General features: G+C 41.6%; 1 non-coding gene across 1 annotated transcript; it reads left to right on the forward strand.

The window, feature by feature from the left end:
* The first annotated feature begins 1,046 nt into the window (after positions 1 to 1,046).
* Positions 1,047 to 1,233, forward strand: LOC140314825 (U2 spliceosomal RNA). The gene has a single exon (XR_011917177.1). It is a non-coding gene; the product is annotated as a U2 spliceosomal RNA (small nuclear RNA).
* The last annotated feature ends 13,301 nt before the right edge of the window (positions 1,234 to 14,534 follow it).

Genomic DNA, 14,534 nt, shown 5'->3' on the forward strand with positions numbered 1-14,534 from the left:
ACGACTTTTACCATCAGACCTGAAAGTACCTGTGTCTTTTAATCTAACAGAAAGTTATGCTTTTATAAAGACATTTTTAAACCATTTTAATTTAGAACAAGAAGATGTACAAGTTTTAACGTGCCATCGATCTTTGGTCTCTGTTGTGCAGGAGCGGGCCCCAGTGATTCCAGTGCGTGGGCTCACTATTGGCGAGCCCTCAACAGTTTGGCGCAGTGTGAACATTTCAGCTCTTCCGAACAGACTTTGGGATTTGTCATGGATGGTGGCTCACGAGATTCTCCCGGACAGATCTGTCATGCACTCCAGGGGTATGTCGGCGACGGCCACCTGCCCCCGTCCAGGTTGTGGCGCGCCTGAGACGGTGAGGCATCTCTTCTGGGAGTGCAGTGCTGCTGTGGACTTGTGGGCAACAGCCGACTCCTTAAATTTCCCGTACTTACCAGCAAGAGAGGTCCTGTCAGCACAACTGGTGCTTTATGGGGTGAGTCAAAATCATAACCTCAGGAAAGAGGAATTTGTCAAACAGTGGCTCACCCTGACCACCATCAAAGACGCCATATGGACCTCAAGAAACTTGCTGGTAAGAAGGCACAAGCAGATTCCCCCCATGGCTGTGATCCAGATGGCAGTAGCAACAGCCCAAGAGGCTGCAGCTGGAGGCGGCAGGCCAAGGACGCAGCCACAAAGAAGCATCGCCTCTTTGCTCACTCGGACGAAGGAGCCGGAGTCACACGAAAAAAGATCCAAGCAGCAGCAGACTGGCTCTCCGGGTGAGGTAGGTGGGAAGGAGCAAATGGACGGGGATCTCCCCTGAGCACTGTGATGGATCTGAGAGGTCTGCTGTTCGGAGGAGCAAAATGGGATTCACACTGCGCCAGCAGGACTATAACATGACCAAGATAACTGTTTTCTAAATATATGATGAATTTTGAATATTTACTAAAATGATACATATATCTTTTAAACAGTTTTTTAATTTAAAATGGTCCTGTTTCTATGGAGTAATGTTTTAAAAAGATGAAAAGATATATGTGCAAGGTGTAAAAATTGTCAATAAAACATGAAAAAGAAGAAAAATCTGTTCTTATCAGTTTAATATCTGATATGTCCTCTATACGAGGACTACATATTAAATGGATTTTTAGCAATAGGAGGTGAAAAAGGAGCTTGCTCTGTTCACTCCAAGCATTGACCAGGTACTGCAGTGCCGCTGGGAACGGTGCGCTCTTCTCTGCTCTTGTGAAAAAGCAAACAGCGGTGCAGGATGGAAGTTTCAGGGAGCCCAAGATGAAACTTTCTTTTAGTCTGCTGAGAAAAAAGAGTGAATGCCAAATGGGACATGCAGTACATTGTTCTGGGCTAACATGAACATTACAATCAGAGGAGAACCCACACCACAAGTAGCATATCTCCACATTCCCAAAAGGCAGAACTTCACTTGCTTCACTCAAGGAAATGAGACGCATCTGTGCAAAAGCAAGGGCTGCCCACAGGGAGGAGCCTGGATGGGAGCTCTAAACATCACTTCTGAGTGCCAAGACGGAATTGCCACAGCAACTGGGGAAGGCTCCCCAACCAACATGTCCGCACCATCGAACGGGACGTACCTCATCCAGAACGGGTGGTGGTTATGCGGACATAATATATATCCGATGTTGCCCATCAACTGGACGGGAGTCTGTGCACCGGTGTGGGTCACCGACCACACCTATAAGATCTACCGTGGCCAACTACCCTCCCTTCATAAGCGACAACAGAGAAGTGTCACAATCTTCAAACCACACAATCCTATCTGGGGCTCAGATGTCCCATTCGAACATAAGGTTTGGAGCACAGGCTCAAAAGTTATACATTCCCTTTTCCCTTGGGATGGTATTGGAAAACATGCACTGTATATTGACTCTGAATTACCGCTTCCAATCTTTTGTCAACTTTTCTTTGCAGGTGGAAAATGGCCAGAATCGTGAGCTCCAAGCCACACGGCTGATGGTTCTCCAGAACAGAATGGCTCTGGACTTGCTCACCGCAGCACAAGGTGGAGTGTGTCACATTATAGGTACTTCTTGCTGTACCTATATCCCTGGAGAAAATGACACCCACATAAACGAAGCAATGGCCTCCCTGCTCAACCTGCAACAAACCATGTCACAAGAGAAAGCGCAACAACAATGGAACTTTCTCGCATGGCTGATATTGGCACCTGGTGGCAACCAATATTAAAGATCGTGACCCCCCTCTTTGGTGTATTGATCTTATTCTGTGTGTTTACGACTTGTGTGATTCCCTGTTTCAAGTGTGTGATCACTAAGACGGCTACTTCCACCATGGTGAACCTACAACTGCTCCGCCAACCCACAGATGATGATGATTATAGTAAATGGTAAATGGACTTGTACAGCGCTTTTCTAGTCTAACTGACCACTCAAAGTGCTTCACTACATGCTGCATTCACCCCACTCACACACATTCCTACAGCACGTCTTAAGATACATAACTACGTGCTTTTTCTAATCATTCATACACACATTCATACCCCTGCAATACACTGGGAGGCAACGTGGGGTTCAGTGTCTTGCCCAAGGACGCTTCAACATGTAGCCCGGGGAACCCAGAGTCGAACCACCGACCTTCCGATTGGTGGGCGACTGCTCTTCCTCCTGAGATACAGCCGCCCCAAAGTGATAACTTTGTGATGTTATCACATAACTTAGTGATGACTATGATAACTGTTCTTAAACTGTGTAAAGCATGAAGAAACTAAGAATGACCTCTACATTGAAAATGTCCAAAACAAGTGACGTAGAATGATGTACTGTTTCTGCCTACCACAGTGAACAAAAATAAACTTTGCTTGCTGCGCATGAAATGATTGCATATGTTTTTGTTTTTGTTTTTTGTATCTCATTCGATAAACAGGAGGGAAATGTTAGGGTTTTTAACATTTATCTCATGATATACCCTGTGTTACAATTACCTTACTACGCTTTAATTGCATTGCTATGCTTTAATTTCATTTCCCACGCTATACCATATATATATCCTATATGACATATACTGCATTAGTTCCAGTCATGTGGCGAGGAAATAAGGGTGCTTGTGAACAATGGAAGATGCCTCAGGACGGAGTCTTCCAGAGGTCAACCGAGTTCACCCGAGTTTACACTACAAACCAACAATGGCTGATTCACACAAGTTTATTGATGTATCTCTTTGTATGATTGTCGTCAAGGTCTCACACTCTAATTGGCAGATGTGCCTCCATACGTAAATGCATACGTAAACAACCGACGTTCTGAATTTTCTATGAAACCCTTTGTTTTGTAAAGCTCTTCCCCCTTTCTTATCTCTGAATAAAACCAGGCTGCTGCAATGAGGGAGTCGGAGATTGTTGTTGGTCGCTGAGACACATACACCTGTGGCTGAAGCGGCGACGGCTCTCCCCTTTTGCAAAAGCTGAACTTTATATTGATCTCTTGTGTGGTTCATTCTGTTTAAGGTGGGACTTCGTTAGTAAGAACGAAAAACCCCCTCACCGACCATAGTAAAAAGCGGGTGAGAAAAGGTGCGAATGTCAAACCATACATGATCAAAACAGGGAGCGGAGGTGTTTGGCTGCGACAAGGTGTGAATGTCCAACCATAATTAATGAAAAGCGGGCAACAAGTAAGTTTGAATGCCCAACCATACATCATCAAAAGCAGGAGTGGATGTGTTCGGCTACAAACAGGTTTGAATATCCGACCATAGTTGGTAAAAAGCGGGTAAGAAAAGGTTAAAATACCCGACTGTACACAATCAATAGCGGGAGCGGAGTTGTTCGGCTACTAAAAGGTGTGAAAGTTCGACCATGGTTTGTCAAAAGCGGGTAAGAAAAGGTGCGAATGCCCGACAATGTATGATCAAAAGAGGGAGCGGAGGTTTTTGGCTGCAAGAAGGTCTGAATGTCCAACCATAATTTGTAAAAACCGGGGAAGAAAAGGCTCGAAAATTTTCGAATATCAAACCGCACATGATCATAAGCGGGAGTGGAGTTGTTCAGCTGCAAGAAGGTGTGAATGTCCACACATAATTCCTGAAAAATGGGTAAAAAAAAGGTGCGAATGCCCAACCATACATCATCAAAAGCAGGAGTGGATGTGTTCGGCTACAAGAAGGTGTGAACGTCCAAACAAAGTTTGTAAAAAGCAGTTAAGAAAAGGTTCGAATATCCATCAAAACATAATCAAAAGCGGGAGCAGAGCTGTTCGACTGCAAGTAGGTGTGAATGTCAGATCATAATTTGCAAAAAGCTGATGAGAAAGGGTGAGAATGCCCGACTATACACCATCAAATGCGGAAGAGGAGTTGTTCGACTGTGAGTAGGTGTGAATCTCCGACCATAATTGCTGAAAAATGTGTTAGAAAAGGTAAGAATGCCGGTCCATACATCATCAAAAGCGAGAGAGGTGGTGTTCGGCTGCAAAAAGGTGTGAATGTCCACCCATGATTCCTGAAAAATGGGTAAAAAAAAAGGCGCGAATGCCCAACCATACATCATCAAAAGCAGGAGTGGATGTGTTCGGCTACAAGAAGGTGTGAACGTCCAAATAAAGTTTGTAAAAAGCAGTTAAGAAAAGGTTCGAATATCCATCAAAACATAATCAAAAGCAGGAGCAGAGCTGTTCGACTGCAAGTAGGTGTGAATGTCAGATCATAATTTGCAAAAAGCTGATGAGAAAGGGTAAGAATGCCCGACTATACACCATCAAATGCGGTAGCGGAGTTGTTCAGCCTTGAGTAAGTGTCAATCTCCGACCATAATTGCTGAAAAATGTGTTAGAAAAGGAAAGAATGCCGGTCCATACATCATCAAAAGCGAGAGAGGTGGTGTTCGGCTGCAAGTAGGTGTGAATGTCAAGCCATAATTACTCACAAACGGGTAAGAAAAGGTAGTATTGCCAGACCATACATGATCAGAACAGGGAGCGGAGGTGGTTCAGCTGCAAGAAGGTGTGAATGTCCGACTAAAGTTAAAATATATTAACAAAAGCGGGAGGTGAGGTCTTCGGATGAGAGTGGTTGAGAGTTTCCAACCATTATCTATAAAATGCGGTGAAAAAAAGATGTGATAGAACACTAAAAGGTGGAGAGGAAGTGTTCGGCTACAAGAAGGTGTGAACGTCCAAACAAAGTTTGTAAAAAGCAGTTAAGAAAAGGTTCGGATATCCATCAAAACATAATCAAAAGCGGGAGCAGAGCTGTTCGACTGCAAGTAGGTGTGAATGTCAGATCATAATTTGCAAAAAGCTGATGAGAAAGGGTGAGAATGCCCGACTATACACCATCAAATGCGGAAGTGGAGTTGTTCGGCTGTGAGTAGGTGTGAATGTCCGACCATAATGGCTGAAAAATGTGTTAGAAAAGGTAAGAATGCCGGTCCATACATCATCAAAAGCGAGAGAGGTGGTGTTCGGCTGCAAGTAGGTGTGAATGTCCAGCCATAATTACTCACAAACGGGTAAGAAAAGGTAGTATTGCCAGACCATACATGATCAGAACAGGGAGCGGAGGTGGTTCAGCTGCAAGAAGGTGTGAATATCCGACTATATTTGGTGAAAAGCAGGTGAAGCAAGGTCTGAATGCCCAACCTTACATCATCAAAAGCGAGATCAGAGGTGTTTGGCTGCAAGAAGGCCATAGTTTGCCAAAAGCGGGTAAGGTGCGATGACCGACTAAATATCAACAAAAGTGTCTTCGGTCTTCGGATGCAGGTGGGTGTGAATATCCCACAATACAAGTATGGTGGAGAGGAAGCTGTGAATGGCCGACCATAGTAAAAAGCGGGTGAGAAAAGGCGCGAATGTCAAACCATACATGATCAAAACAGGGAGCGGAGGTGTTTGGCTGCGACAAGGTGTGAATGTCCACCCATTGTTAATGAAAAGCGGGCAACAAGTAGGTTTGAATGCCAAACCATACATCATCAAAAGCAGGAGTGGATGTGTTCGGCTACAAGAAGGTGTGAACGTCCAAACAAAGTTTGTAAAAAGCAGTTAAGAAAAGGTTCGAATGCCCAACCATACATCATCAAAAGCAGGAGTGGATGTGTTCAGCTACAAGAAGGTTTGAATATCCGAGCATAGTTTGTAAAAAGCGGGTAAGAAAAGGTTCAAAGGCCCGAACATACACCATCAAAAGAGGGATCGGAGGTGTTCCGCTGTAAGAAGGTTTGAATGTCCGACCATAGTTGGTAAAAAGCGGGTAAGAAAAGGTTAAAATACCCGACTGTACACAATCAATAGCGGGAGCGGAGTTGTTCGGCTACTAAAAGGTCTGAAAGTCCGACCAAAGTTTGTAAATACAATATAAAATGCATTCCTTCACTCAAACTATGTTAAAACTGATTTGTCCTTCATATTTATCAATGTCTAGATCGACTTCAACAAAGAACAACATTGTATTTTGCATTAGAAGAAAGAGCAACACTGAAGGATCAGGAATCCGAGAATAAGCATCTTTTCATACGTTCTGCATGATTTGGGATTTTATGTATAAAATGAATTCCTTCACTCAAACCAAGTGAAAACTGCTTTTAACTTCATATTTATCAATGTCTAGATCGACTTCAACAAAGAACAACATTGTATTTTGCAGAAGAAGAAAGAGCAACACTGAAGGATCAGGAATCCGAGAATAAGCTTATTTTCATACGTTCTGCATGATTTGGGATTTTATGTATAAAATGAATTCCTTCACTCAAACCAAGTGAAAACTGCTTTGTCCTTCATATTTATCAATGTCTAGATCGACTTCAACAAAGAACAACATTGTATTTTGCATTAGAAGAAAGAGCAACACTGAAGGATCAGGAATCCGAGAATAAGCTTCTTTTCATACGTTCTGCACGATTTGGGATTTTATGTATAAAATGAATTCCTTCACTCAAACCAAGTGAAAACTGCTTTGTCCTTAATATTTATCAATGTCTAGATCGATTTCAACAAAGAACAAGGTTGTATTTTTCAGTATAGGAAAGATCAACACTGGAGGATAAGGAATCCGAGAAAAAGCTTACTTTCGTGAGTTCTGCACGATTTCGGATTGCAGTAGAAGAAGTTGAAATCGATCTAGACATTGATAAATATGAAGGACAAAGCAGTTTCCACTTGGTTTGAGTGAAGGAATGAATTTAATAGCAAAATCCGAAATCATGCATAACTCCTCAAAAGGAACGTATTGCTCAACCAAAGGGATGCTTCTTTCTCATTCAGGGTAATATGAGGAACTTTATGCTTGATACATTTTATACATGGATAACTATGAAGGACAAAGCAATTTTAACTTGGTTTGAGCCAACCAATTCTATTTGTGGGAAAATCCCAAATCACACAGAACGTATGAAAATAAGCTTATTCTCGGATTCCTGATCCTTCAGTGTTGCTCTTTCTTCTAATGCAAAATACAATGTTGTTCTTTGTTGAAGTCGATCTAGACATTGATACATATGAAGTTAAAAGCAGTTTTAATATAGTTTGAGTGAAGGAATTAATTTTATAGTAAAATCTGAAATCGTGTAGAACTCATGAAAATAAGCTTATTCTCGGATTCCTAAAACTTTTGATTTGCTCTTTCTTTTACTGCGAAGTACAACGTAGTTTTTTTTTGTTTAAATCGATCTAGACATTGATAAATATGAAGGTAAAAGCCGTTTTAACATAGTTTGAGTGAAGGAATTCATTTTATAGATAAAATCCCAAATCATGCAGAACTCCTCAAAAGGGGCCTATGGCTTAATCACAAGTGTGGTTCTTTCTCATTCAAGGTAATATGAGGAAGTTTGTGCTTAAAATATATGTAGAAATGGGTACATATGAAGGACAAAGCAGTTTTAACATAGTTTGAGTGAAGGAATTCATTTTAAAACAAAATCCCAACACATGCAGAACTCATGAAAAGCTTATTCTCGGATTCCTGTTCCTTCAGTGTTTCTCTTTCTTATATTTCAAAGTACAACGTGTTTTTTTTTGTTTAAATCTATCTAGACATTGATAAATATGGAAGGACAAGGCAGTTTTAACTTATTGAGCAAAGCAATTCATTTTATAGCAAAATCCGAAATCGTGCAGAACTCATGAAAGCAAGCTTATACTCGGATTCATGAAACTTTAGATTTGCTCTTTCTTTTACTGCGAAGTACAACGTTGTTTTTTTTTTGTTTAAATCTATCTAGACATTGATAAATATGAAGGTAAAAGCCGTTTTAACATAGTTTGAGTGAAGGAATTCATTTTATAGATAAAATCCCAAATCATGCAGAACTCCTCAAAAGGGGCCTATGGCTTAATCACAAGTGTGGTTCTTTCTCATTCAAGGTAATATGAGGAAGTTTGTGCTTGAAATATATGTAGAAATGGGTACATATGAAGGACAAAGCAGTTTTAACATAGTTTGAGTGAAGGAATTCATTTTAAAACAAAATCCCAACACATGCAGAACTCATGAAAAGCTTATTCTCGGATTCCTGTTCCTTCAGTGTTTCTCTTTCTTATATTTCAAAGTATAACGTGTTTTTTTTTTGTTTAAATCTATCTCGACATTGATAAATATGGAAGGACAAGGCAGTTTTAACTTAGTTTGAGCAAAGCAATTCATTTTATAGCAAAATCCGAAATCGTGCAGAACTCATGAAAGCAAGCTTATACTCGGATTCCTGAAACTTTCGATTTGCTCTTTCTTTTACTGCAAACTACAAGTTGTTGTTTTTTTGTTTAAATCTTTCTAGACATGGTAAATATGAAGGACAAAACAGTTTTAACATAGTTTGAGTGAAGGAATGCATTTTATAAGCAAAATCCCTAATCATGCAGAACTCACGAAAAGCTTTTTCTCGGATTTCTGAACCTCTGCTCTTTCTTTTACTGCAAACCTTTCCTTACCAGCTTTTTACAAACTATAGTCGGACATTCAAACCTTCTTTTAGCCGAAAGCATCCACTCCTGCTTTTGATGATGTATGGTTGGGCATTCGCACCTTTTCTTACCCATTTTTCAGTAATTATGGGTGGACATTCAGACCTTCTTACAGCCGAACACCTCCGCTGCCGCTTTTGATGGTGTATAGTCGGGCTTTCGAGTCTTTTCTTCCCCAGTTTTTACAAATTATGGTTGGACATTCAGACCTTCTTGCCGCAGAAAACCTTCACTCCCTCTTTTGATCATACATTGTCGGGCATTCGCACCTTGTCTTACCCGCTTTTTACAAACTTTAGTCGGACATTCACACCTTCTTGCAGCTGAACCACCTCCGCTCCCTGTTTTGATCATGTATGGTCTGGCAGTACTACCTTTTCTCACCCGTTTGTGAGTAATTATGGCTGGAAATTCCCAGCTTCTTGCAGCCGAACACCTCTCCTGCTTTTGATGATAAATGGTCCGGCAATCTTACCTTTTCTAACACATTTTTCAGCAATTATGGTCGGACGTTCACACCTTCTTGCAGCCGAACACCTACGCTCCCGCTTTTAATGGTGTATAGTCGGGCTTTCGAGCTGTTTCTTCCCCGGTTTTTACAGATTATGGGTGGACATTCAGACCTTGCAGCCGAAAACCCCCGCTCCCTCTTTTGATCATACATTGTCAGGCATTCGCACCTTGTCTTACCCGCTTTTTACAAAATTTAGTCAGACATTCACACCTTGCAGCTGAACCACTTCCGCTCCCTGTTTTGATCATGTATGGTCTGGCAATACTACCTTATCTTACCAGTTTGTGAGAAATTATGGCTGTACATTCACACTTACTTGCAGCCGAACACCACTTCTCCCGCTTGTGATGATGTATGGTCCGGCATTCTAGTCTTTTCTAACACATTTTTCAGCAATTATGGTTTGACATTCACACCTACACACAGCCCAACACTTCCGCTGCCGCATTTGATGGTGTATAGTCGGGCATTCGAACCTTTTCTTACCCGCTTTTTACAAACTGTGGTCGGACATTCAAACCTTCTTGTAGCCGAACACATCCACTCCTGCTTTTGATGATGTATGATTGGGCATTCGCACCTTTTCTTACACATTTTTCAGTAATTATGGGTGGACATTCACACCTTCTTGCAGCTGAACACCTCCTCTCCCGCTTATGATCATGTGTGGTTTGATATTCGAAAATTTTCTTTCATGTTTTCTAGCAATTATTGATGGACATTCAAACCTTCTTGCAGCTGAACACCTCCGCTCCCGCTTTTGATGGTGTACAGTCGGGCTTTCTAGCCCTTTCTTCCCCGGTTTTTACAAATTATGGTTGGACATTCAGACCTTCTTGCAGCCGAAAACTTCCGCTCCCTCTTTTGATCATACATTGTCGGGCATTCGCACCTTTTCTTACCCGCTTTTTACAAACCAGGGTGGGACTTTCACACGTTTTAGTTGCCGAATAACTCCGCTCCCGCTATTGACTGTGTACAGTCGGGTATTTTCACCTTTTCTTACCCGCCTTTTACCAACTATGGTCGGACATTCACACCTTCTTACAGCGGAACACCTCCGCTCCCTCTTTTGATGGTGTATGTTCGGGCATTCGAACCTTTTCTTACCCGCTTTTTACAAACTATGGTCGCACATTCAAACCTTCTTGTAGCCTAACACATCCACTCCTGCTTTTTATGATGTATGGTTGGGCATTCGCACCTTTTCTTACCTATTTTTCAGTAATTATGGGTGGACATTCACACCTTCTTGCAGCTGAACACCTCCTCTCCCGCTTATGATCATGTACGGTTTGATATTCGAAAATTCTCTTTCATGTTTTCTAGCAATTATTGATGGACATTCAGACCTTCTTGCAGCTGAAAACCTCCGCTCCAGCTGTTGATGGTGTATAGTCGGGCTTTCGAGCCTTCTCTTCCCCGGTTTTTACAAATTATGGTCGGACATTCACACCGTCTTACAGCGGAACACCTCCGCTCCCTCTTTTTATGGTGTATGTTTGGGCATTCAAACCTTTTCTTACCCGACTTTTACAAACTATGGTCGGACATTCAAACCTTCTTGCAGCTGAACACCTCCGCTCCCGCTTTTGATGGTGTATAGTCGGGCTTTCGAGCCGTTTCTTCCCCGATTTTTACAGATTATGATTGGACATTCAGACCTTGCAGCCGAAAGCCTCCGCTCCCTCTTTTGATCATACATTGCCAGGCCTTCGCACCTTGTCTTACCCTCTTTTTACAAATTTTAGTCAGACATTCACACCTTGCAGCTGAACCACCTCCGCTCCCTGTTTTGATCATGTATGGTCTTGCAATACTCAGCACTTTCTGACTACTCTATCAACTGGTCTAAGACCACAGTTCTGCCCATTAACTGTAGGGTCCAGAATATACCTGTGATCACTTTACAGTCAAGAAATATTAGATATTTAGGCATAAACATTTCCTCCAGGCTCTCAGAGCTAACAAAGCTAAATTATGTGCAATTATTAAAGAAAGTAGAGGACGATCTGTCTCGTTTGAAGTCCTTACCTATATCACTTATGGGGAGAGTTACAACCATTAAAATGATTATACTACCAAAAGTTAACTATTTGTTCTCAATGATCCCTATAAAACCATCTGCTATTTGGTTTAAGTCACTAGATTCATGCATCTCCAAATTTCTGTGGAAAAACAAACCACCACGTATTAGTTTAAAAACCCCACAGAAGACCAAGGACAGTGGTGGATTAGATTTACCTCATTTTCAGCACTATTCCTTAGCCAATAGGTTACAATATATATTAAAATGGTTTAAACCTTGTTGTTGTCACAGTTCCCAGAGACGTTGTAATCGTTGAGGATTCTATATTCACCCCCTCATTAGAGGCACGTGTTGCAGATTGATGACACTGAATCTTCTTCTCTGTTCATTGCTGGCATCATTCCCAGCATCGTAAGTGTTCGTGGCATTGTTAGTCTCTTCTTCTGGATCTTGATATCGAGCATCCTTTTGTATTTCTGGTTTGTCAGTCCTCTCTCTTCGTTCACCGGAGTCTTCGTCTCTTTGTCCTTGAGTTTGAGGATTTTTTCTTCTTTTGATGCCTTGACACAGTGTGACAGGTGATACCACGTGGGAGATCCTTTAACTTGGACTGCTGTCCCTGTGCTGCGAAATGGCTGTGCTGCTCAAATGGTCTCTCCTTCATCATATACACAGTTATTTATACATCACCTTCCACCATGAAGCGTTGTCCCTTTTTGTTTCTCTCTTTGTTCTTAAAATGCTGTTATGCATGTCTAAACCAATCCATTAAATTAGATCATTTTGGCAGTAAAGCGATCTACAATGTGCTTGGTCGCAAAGCTGCTCATCTGTGGTAAACAGCTCTTCAGAAAGGCATTCTTCAATTGATTTCACTAATTCTATGTAATAATTTTGTGATTTCCTACAAAACTACACTTCTTCTCCCATCTGTCTGAGTATTTAATATTGTCTGGGTCCCGTTAAAACATGTATTTTTCCCATCTAATTCCTTGTTTGCTTTAAAACAAGTATTCCCCATTTTCTATCCCTTCAGTAGTCAACCAGTTTGTATGGAGTACACTGGAGCAACTTGACTGATCAGTAAAACACTGCTTTTGTTGTCACCGCAAGGCTTCCCCCGTCGGTTGTTTCACTGAGACACTACTGAGTTAATATAACTCAACACAGTTTATACACATAACATTCATATACATACTAACAAACAAACAAACAATTATTTATCGCAATTTTCTCATCTCTGTTTGAACGTACACCCAGGTAAATATTCCTGTAGTCTACTCATACCGACATTGGACCCATTCATTGTTTAACTTCACTGTTTTGCAAATCCTAATTGAATATTACACATTGACATTGAACTTTACTGGATAAGCAGGTCTTCATTGCATTCAGCAGCCTATATGTGAGCATCTATGTGTAAGCTGTTCTTCTTTGCATTTATCAGCAGCAAGCAATTCTTCATTGCACATGCATATGAAAATAGTAAAACAATTCCAATGCGTTAGCGGAACCTTCTATATCAGGAGTGTCCATCATGATGCTGGGAAAAGAACCTCTTTCCCAGAATAGTTCAACCTTCATTACTCAACTGATCATAACTCCGCAATGAGCACATTTCAAAGTATCATTCCTCTACATGTATTCAAAAATCTATGTGTAAATGTTTAATATTTCTTATATTTGTTGATGTCATTCTGTGTGCATGTGGCCTAAACCCAATCTCTGTGTGGCAATTTTAATTTAAACAAGTTGAACTCTGCCTCTGATCATTTAAAAAAGGTGTGTACCAATATCAACCTTTCTCAGGTAATTACTGATCCTACAAAACCAAACTTAAGAGATCCTTCAAGGTTGTCCCTGATTGGCTCAATCTTAACAAATCAAAGGTAGAAAATCCGCAGTATCTGAACTTGGTGTTAGTTATCACTGCTCAATAGCCTTTATCAGAATTGCAAAAATGAAAACATTAGGTCCACGCTTGGTATCCAGATCCTGAAACATCTCCATGAGCAGGTTTTTTTTTTAACTGATCTGTTGAATAGTTCTACTCATGACACTGTTAAAATCCCAGATTAAGATCTAGCACTTGACCATTTTTGTAAATCTTCTAAAGTTGATAAACACGCCCCTTTTAAAAAGTATAGAACTTAGAACAGGTTTAGTCCCTGGCTTTCGGCAGAACTGTCTTCTTTACTTTTTTTTTTTTTTTCCCCTTCTCCTGTTCAGCATTATGGCAGCATAATTGTAGTCTGAATACCTTTGATGCCAAACAGATTTGCTTTGCCAAGGGAAGTTTTATAAATGTAAAGCTCCCCTTGATGCCCATTTATTTATTTCTGTTTACGATATATGACAAGTAATAGAACTGAACCGGACCAGGGGACAAGGAAAGAAGAAGAGGAAAGAAGAGGAAACAGAACAAAAATAGAAACAAAAACCAGACAACTATTTGCTCCACCTGTAAAAAACAAAACAGACAAGACATGAGGGGAATCCAGCCTTAGCGCCACCAGGAGCACCTGAAAGCAGACAAGCAGAGAAAAAACAAACACACAAACAAACAAAAACAAGCACAAGAAGCGGCAATCGCATACAACACAGCTGTGGATATAGATGACCTGAGACGACATGATAATACATCAACTGCTTAGCGACCATGCTACTGGACTAATGAATGTGTGTGTGAGAACATGCAACACCCATGGCACAGGACCTACATGATAACCGTGCTTAGTTATGAGTGTATAAGCGTACAGGGCCACAATCCACAGCCCCCCCAAGCAATCAGAAGCAGGCAGAGAGGGCCACAAGACCCAGGCCACCAGCAGCCCCCACAGAGCACAGAACCCACGAAAACCACCGCAGGGGCAACCACGCATCCACCCAGAAAACTGCAGAGGAAGCTCCCGGAAGGAGCCCCCATAAGCATAGGGCAGAGGCCCTCCGGGAGCCAGGGGCAATAGCCCACCGACCCCGCCAGGCCCCAGCCGCCCAGACATGGGCCGTGCACTGGACCCGGGCCCCAGGAGCCCGAGCT

Source organism: Leuresthes tenuis, unplaced genomic scaffold (assembly GCF_036924035.1).
Source record: "Leuresthes tenuis unplaced genomic scaffold, fLeuTen1.0.hap1 SCAF_9, whole genome shotgun sequence".
NCBI lineage: Eukaryota > Metazoa > Chordata > Actinopteri > Atheriniformes > Atherinopsidae > Leuresthes > Leuresthes tenuis.